Raw genomic sequence first — 7,744 nt, 5'->3', positions numbered from 1 at the left:
AATCCCCTAAATAAAATGCTTTCCTTTGCCTCGGGCAGCAAAACATTTTAAAGCTACCCTGGCAAGGCAGCAGAGCCAAACTCTCAATTTCTTTCTAGCTTCTGTGTCTGTTTTCTTTTCATCTGTTGTCAAAAAATATCACCTACAACCCCCCTAATAAACCTAGCCCTGGCCTTATTCCTGACCTATTTAGTTGGACCCCTGATAGGTTTAATATCAAAGACCTGGGATGTCTCTTTGGCCTATGATTTAATGACCTTGGATGTCTCCTTAGCTGGTAAACACTCCCTCTGAAATCTTGCGAATGGAATGTTGATCTGCCAGACTCAGTCGTGAGGATCCTGCTGAATCACTTGGATCAGTATTTATATCCCCGACAGCTGCCTCTCAGCTTCAATTCCCATATTCTCACCTAAGGGCTCCATCCTAAAGTCCCAGTTTTTGAAGCTCAGATTTAGCTGTCTACAAGGAGTACAGAGGCATGGTAAACACATCAGGAGGGCACTAGGTGGGAGAAATAAAATTGGATGGAGGTTTTCTACACCTATCAATCAGATGCAATTTTCCAAGAGATAGCTGTATTAAGCTGTTTCAGTGAAAAACCCAAATAATCTTGTGACACCTTTAAGACTAAGAAGATTTTAACATAAACTTTCATGGATTACAGTCCATTTCCACTGAACAAAGCTCAGGAAAGACCAAGGATTTCCACCCTCATATGCCCACATGGATAAGAAAAAAGCCATTGCTCCCAAATTCACTAGAATAAAAAGAGATTGCGTGCCATAGAAGAATTTGCCATGGTTATTCAGAGCCGCCATATCTTCCAAATGGCTTGTAAAATCAATGGAATGCTATTGCTGTTTGAACATTTATCGGGCTTTTGTAATACTGCTTAAATAAATTGTATCTTTACATTTTCTAATTTTGTTCTTCATTGGCGGGATACAAACGGGCAGGGGAAGACGTCTTGGAGGTGTATTCTGCTGAATACGGAGCCTCCAGACCGCCCGCCCCAGGGGCGTGGCTCAGGAGATGGGGCTTCCACATGGGGGGCAGTGAAGACGCCTCACCTGGGGCCGTTTCTGACCCACAGTTTCCAAACCGCCACCTCGGAGGACGCTGCAAAGAGAGAGGCAGCTTCCTCACGGGCGGCCAAAAACGGGGCTTTTTTTCCTTTGCCGGCTGGCGGATGCGCAGCTGCGCAGCTGCAGCGCTAAGCAGCTGCGGCAGAAAGCCTATGGGCACATTTAAAGTGCCCAAGCCCCTTTAAAACTTTTTCCCCCGCTCAACAATGGTGGTCTCCTGCCAGCTGGTGATCAGCTGGTGTTGGCATCCTTGTCCGCTTGCACGTTGGTAGTGTCACCAGCATCATGGATGCCTCCTCTCCTTTGGTCCCCGCGCTCCTGCTGAATCTGCAATGCAGAGCCACAGCTGTCGCCGCTGCCACCGCTGTCCCCCTGCCATCCCCCATCACCTCTCTTGTACATATGTAAATATTTACAGTTTTAGCGGTTTTTATTGTTAGGTGAAAATGGCACAGGAATGTGTGTAGGGGCTCACTTTAAAGTCCAAACTTTCCAAGCAGCGCATGCCTACATGTTGCTCTAGGGTCAGGGTTAGGGTTAGGGTTAGGGTTAGGAGTCTTAAAATGCGCTGCAGCTGTGCTGCAGCTTCCACACCTGCATGGCAGCTGACGCTGCAATTAAAGCCTGACTGCAAACTGCGCATATTCCAGGACCCTGACTCATTATGCGACACAGCAGACACGGAGCTTTTAAATGGGCAACTTAAATTTGCGGTGTAGCAATTCTGACGTACCGGTGCAGCAGCTTACAGACAGAGCTGCGCAGCTGCGCATCAAACGGAAAAGAAGCGGAGAAAAGCAGCACCTTTTTAATGCCACCTCTTCCCGCTTGGGGCGTGCGGGGGGCGTGTTCATGGCGGCATTCAGGTAAGGCCCGTCTGAAGGCTCTACCTTCATGACGTCATGAATACACCCCTTTTTGCCCGTCTGTATCCCGCCATTGTAAAAGGCAGGATAGTGTTTAAAGGGGACATGCACTACTTACCTTACAGTGTTTGTACTGCCTCAGTTAATACTCCTTCAGTGTGTTAAATTTTAGGCTCATGTGAGAACCACCTGGACTGGCTTCCCATGTTAAAAGTATAGCACAATGTGTAATTGTACTGGGCAAGGAGCATGTCCCAAAATAGGTATCCTTTCCCTGTGTTTGCTGCATAAGTTTGTACCAGCACCTGGAGACATTGCTACTTTGAGCAGACTGGAACCTACCTGTTTGAAAACGAACACGTCAGAGTGTGTGTGTTTGTGTGTGTGCACATTTGAGAATGTGGAGTGGCCCTGCTCCACTATGTATGTGGGGAACATCATTGGCATATGGGTCCCATAAGATTACTCACAAGAGAATGAGGCCATTAATCTGGAAAAGGTACTCTATCTTACATTTCAGGAAGGTGCTTCTACACAGCTGCGTAATATTTTCCGTCACCACCTTCTCACAGCTGTCCTCCACATCATATCCCACAGTCTTCCAGAGGGCCCTGGAGCAGCTGGAGGAAGCAGTGGCAAATCAGGAAAAGCTGGCTACCCCATTTTGCACAAGAGGAAGTCCATAACCATAACTGGATATCATAGAACACTGGCTTCATTTAGGGCTGGACATTTTACAGTATTGCTGTATGCTTGCGTCAGAGCATTCTGAGGTTAGAATGCCCTGACATAGCGGAGCTGCTGCTCATTCTTAAGCAAAAGTCCTTTCTCTTTCCCATTGTTCACCATTATTATTCCTTTCTAGTAAAATATATATTGCAAGCTTTTCAACATTAAGCATTTCAACACCATCATAAGACTGACACATTTGCTGAGGGCTATGGTTTTGATTTTAGGTCAGTTTTACTGCTCTCTTGTTTTTTGGTTGTTGTTTTTTTTTTGCAGTTATTTTATTATGTATTACTTTTTTGGAATGACTGATGTTATTACTACTTTGCATACTATACTGTTATCTTTGAAGGAAGAGTAATTTAAAATAGTTTTTAAAAAACAAATATTATTAGGGAAACAGAACAGATAGTTGTTTTGAGCTTGGACTACATGAAATATCATTGTGCCCATCTGGGCCAGGCTGTTCTATAAGCATATCAAATTCTAGACTTCTGTGACACTGCAGAAATAAAGCAGTTTGACACCACTTTAACTTCCATGACTCAAAGCTATGGAATCCGGGAATGTGTAGTTTGTTGTGGCACCAGAGCTCTTTGACAGGGAAGGCTAAGTATCTTACCAAACTACAAATCCCAGAATTCCATAGTATTGAGTCAGTTGAAGTGGTATCAAACTGCTTTATTTCTGCAATATGCCAACAGACCAAACCATTTGGCTAGTTTCCTATCTTTGAAAGGGTTTTCTCTAGTAAGGGCCAGGGTAGGATTTGGTAGGCCTTACCTAATATGGTGTATGTATTGTATTATTTGGTGCTAATATTGATAGGTATCTTACCCAACCTGGCCCTTACTAGAGAAAAATGTCTAAAAGACATATTCAGAAAATTTGAAAGTGACAAAGATTAGAAAGATTGGAAAGCGACAAAGCAGGCAGGCCCATCAAAATACTCTTTCCAATTTGACAGTGGCTATAGCTAAAGGAGCAGGTGCAAAGATTCACTGAATGGATAGCGGCTTGTCTTCCCCGGAAGGCCTTATCCTCACATCCTGATATTTCTGCTCTCTGTAACAGGTGGTTCTGACAATATTAGTTATAACCGTTTAAAGGACCCTTGCCAATGACAACTGAACATTCCTTCTCTGAATCTTTTCAAACTCTTGATCACAACAGCCTTTTGCAACATGGAGTAATGCCATCCAATTACACGATCTTAAATTTCCCATCTGGTGGGTTTATTTTCGTTTGTACTGTCCTCATGTTTCCTATATTGAGAGGGAAAGAGGCCACCAGTTCCCTTTATATGGTTTGACTTGTTTCATGCTCTCCACATTTTGAGCTTTGGGGGTTCATTTTGAAAATCTTTATCATGTTTAATATAGTCCCTGTAACTCAAGCCAAAGGCTAAACAGACAAGCAAAAACCCAGAGATTTCCACAGCACTAACTCTTCCTGCAAAAAGCATATGGCGAGCTAGGTAGAAGGCAATATAATAAACACAATTCCACAAAATAATATGAGAGTTAAAGAGTAAGTGAATTACAAACTATAAACTTAATCCAGGGGAGAATAAAATTTTCTCAAATCAACCCAAACCAACTAGTAGGCCAATGAAAAACTGAGAGGCCACTTATAGAGTAAGGGAATCCAAATGTTCCTAAGTATATACTACTTGAGTCCAGTCAAACACTGCATGTTCCAGCAGCTGACTATCATTCCAGAAATGGTGTTCATATTGTCAATATGGAACACTAGACTGCGTACTGGCTCTAAAAGTGGATTCTTCCCAGCAGCAGGAAATGTTTGCTGCCTAGATTTAATCACCAGCTTTACACATGGGATAAGTGCTCCCCAAATGTCCCCCAATTATCCTTTGTAGACACACATATGTGCAAGAAAAAAGGGGAGTGCAAAGGAGGCTTACTGCGGAACATGAAAAACCCAAAAACATACATTCAACCTAAATAAAGGAGAAATTGAAATAGTTAAAGAGTTCCCCTATCTTGGATCAAACATTGATCAGAATGGAGATTGCAGTCAAGAAAGAAGACGACTAAGAATGGGAAGGGCAGCCATGAAAGAACTAGAAAAGATGTTAAAGTGTAAAGATATACAACTGAACACTAATGTCAGATTCATCCAAGGCATTCTATTCCCCACCATCATGTACAAATGTGAGAGCTAGACAGTGAAGAAAGCCAGTAAAAAGAAAATCAACTCATTTGAGATGTGGTGCAGGAGAAGAGTGCTGAGAATACTGTGGACAGCCCAAAAGACAAACAAATGGGTCTTTGAACAGATCAAGCCTGAAATCTCCCGGAAAACCAAGATAATAAAACTGAGGCAGTCGTACTTTGGCCACATCGTAACAAGGCATGACTCAATGAGAAAAAACAATAACGCTATGAAAGATAGAAGGCAGTAGAAAGAGAGGAAAACCACATGCTAGATGGCTAGACTCAATTAGGGAGGTCACAGGCATGAGTCTGCAAGACCTGAGCAAAGCAGTGGACGATATGGGGTCTTGGAGATGTTTTATAAAGTCACCATAAGTCGGAGTTGATTCAAGGGCAGCTAACAACAGCAACAACACACACGAGCCCAAAGAGACCTTCACAGCCAGATCCTTGCTTCTATATGTGATAGTTTTTCTCTCTCATAATATTAGATTGTGGGGAAAGGCAATGAAACTGAACACTGGGAGATTCAGAACAGGTAAAAGAAGTACTTTGTTAATTGGTTCATAATTAAACTGTGGAATATACCACAACAAGGTTTAGTGAGGACTGCCAACTTGGATTGCTTTAAAAGAGAACTGGATACATTCATGGTGGATGGTGCCATCAACAGCAACTAGTCAGGATGACTATATGTAACCTCTACTTATCAGAAAGAATATGCCTTTGTGTATTAGCTACTGGACAGCATGAGAGAGAAAGTGTGGTTTATTTCCTGCTGCTGGGCTTCCCATAGGCATTTGGGCTACATAGCCTTTGATTTGATCCAACCTGGATCTTCCTATGTTCTTATCACATTCCTGCTTCAGTCTTCTCTAGTCTCAGATATAACGAAATGACTTTTGAGCAGCTATACGTGGTTCATTTGGTCAAAATGTTCTAACAGTCTGTACAAATAAGAAACACTCAGGAGAGTAAGAGGACTGGTTTTCCAACGTTGTTCTGATGAGGTTCACCCAAGTCAATTTTTAGGCAATTTAACTTAAAATAAACATCAGTGGGCTGTGCTGTTGTTGTTTTTAAAAGTTTACCATGCACCTGCAGAGACCACCATGCTGGTCAGCAGAAGCTTTGGCTCCCCCACTTCCTTATTAAGGGCAAAATGTGAAGAAGAGAAATGAGGACATTCTTTCACAGCCTCTGTCCTTTTACTTTTTCAATGAGTAGTGATGACATATTGATTAACATGACTTGGGTGTATTCCTTTGGAGCAACGTTTTGCTGAAGGGGATTGAGACTGAAACCAGCTCTGTGGAGGCTAGATGTTTTGCTCTGTGGACAGAATAGGATCTTCTATGCTGAGTGGATTTGACAATGCTCTGCTATAACTCTTCCTGAAAAAGTTGGATGCTATCTTGAAGACGAATGAAAGGAAAGTTTATGTCATTATTTATATGCTTCTTCTTAAGAGGACACAAGATCCTCAGCTGTCTTTAGAACAAACATAATTCCTTATAGTGTGAGAGAGGGAGAGGAACAGGCAGACAATATACTCCAACTGTCTCTAGGAATGAGAATTCAGTTTCTGTAATCCGGAGCAGCTACAAAGCACATAATGGGGAGGAAGGAGTAGGACAATCACTCTGCCTTTCCTCTCATGAACTCAATGTGACAGCTTAAAGCCATGGTGAGCAAAAGCTTTACAAGACATGCTACATCTGCCTCGCAAGCAAGTGCTTAATGTTTTGGAGACACTGAAGTCCCCCTTTAGCAATCATCCAATTTATTAGTGCAGAGAGAACCCACCCAAATCTATGAGCAATGCTTGTTGATTTCAAATGGAATCCCTGTTCATTATTGTTTCTTTAGAAAAAATAGCCTTCACCCATGCTGAGTCTTGAGATGCTTCAGGCTCCTGGGTAATTACACCAAGTTACACAACAAACCCAGGGGATACAGTAAGCAACAGCAGAGGAAGATGATTATGTTCTTGCCGCAGACACAAGAGAATAATACTGAAATACCTGCGGGCCCTTCAAGCTGGGAATAGGGCCAGATGAACTGGAAAAGCATGCATCCTCGGAACACAGCTGTTCTTCAATTCCAAACAAATCCAGAAAGGAATACTTTCTCATATTCCAAATGTAGTGATGACAGTCTGGCTTTGAGGGAGATGCACCTCCAGTTATGTGTGCAAGGTATACAGTCCCTAGAGCTAAGGAAATTGGGGCCTTTTAGCTAAGCTTGATGAGCTTCCTTAATTTCCTATGGCTTTCATAAAGTGGCAGCCATTTGTATTGACATCTGAGTCTCCATAAAACATTTGGTTGACAAAACATTTTTCCAAGTCAATATTTCTTCCTACAGACTAAACCAGGAAATACCTTGCTATCACAGTAGACAGTGCAATGAAAAAAATAATTTTGTTTGTGGTGGCTGTAAAAAAAGAGCAAATTCCATGCTAGGGATTCTTAAGAAAGGTACAAAATGAAGTGTTCATTTCACATATTTATTGTGAACTTTGTTTTTGTTGTTTGGCTTCAAGTTGTTTCCAATTATGGTTAATTTATGGCAACTCTAAGGTAACCTATCACAGGATTTTCTTGACAAGATTCTTCTAAGGGGGTTTGCCACTGCCATCCTCTGAGGCTGAGAGAGTGTGACTTGCCCAAGGTTACCCTGTGGGTTTACAGGACCAAGCTGGGATTCAAATCCTGGTCTTCAGAGTCATAGTCCAACACCCAAACCACTATACCATGCTGGCTCTTATTATGAAGTTACCTTTGGAATATTACAGAGTTTTACAGTCCTTTTTCAGAAGAGGTGGTATAGAATCAGAAAAGCTAAATCAGCTGACACATTTTGGTTTATAAAGCACTACATA

Source organism: Sceloporus occidentalis, unplaced genomic scaffold (genome assembly GCF_023333645.1).
Source record: "Sceloporus occidentalis isolate IW3139 unplaced genomic scaffold, rSceOcc1.0.p SCAF_2, whole genome shotgun sequence".
NCBI classification, from domain to species: Eukaryota; Metazoa; Chordata; class Lepidosauria; order Squamata; family Phrynosomatidae; genus Sceloporus; species Sceloporus occidentalis.
Note: the sequence above shows the minus strand (reverse complement) of the source record.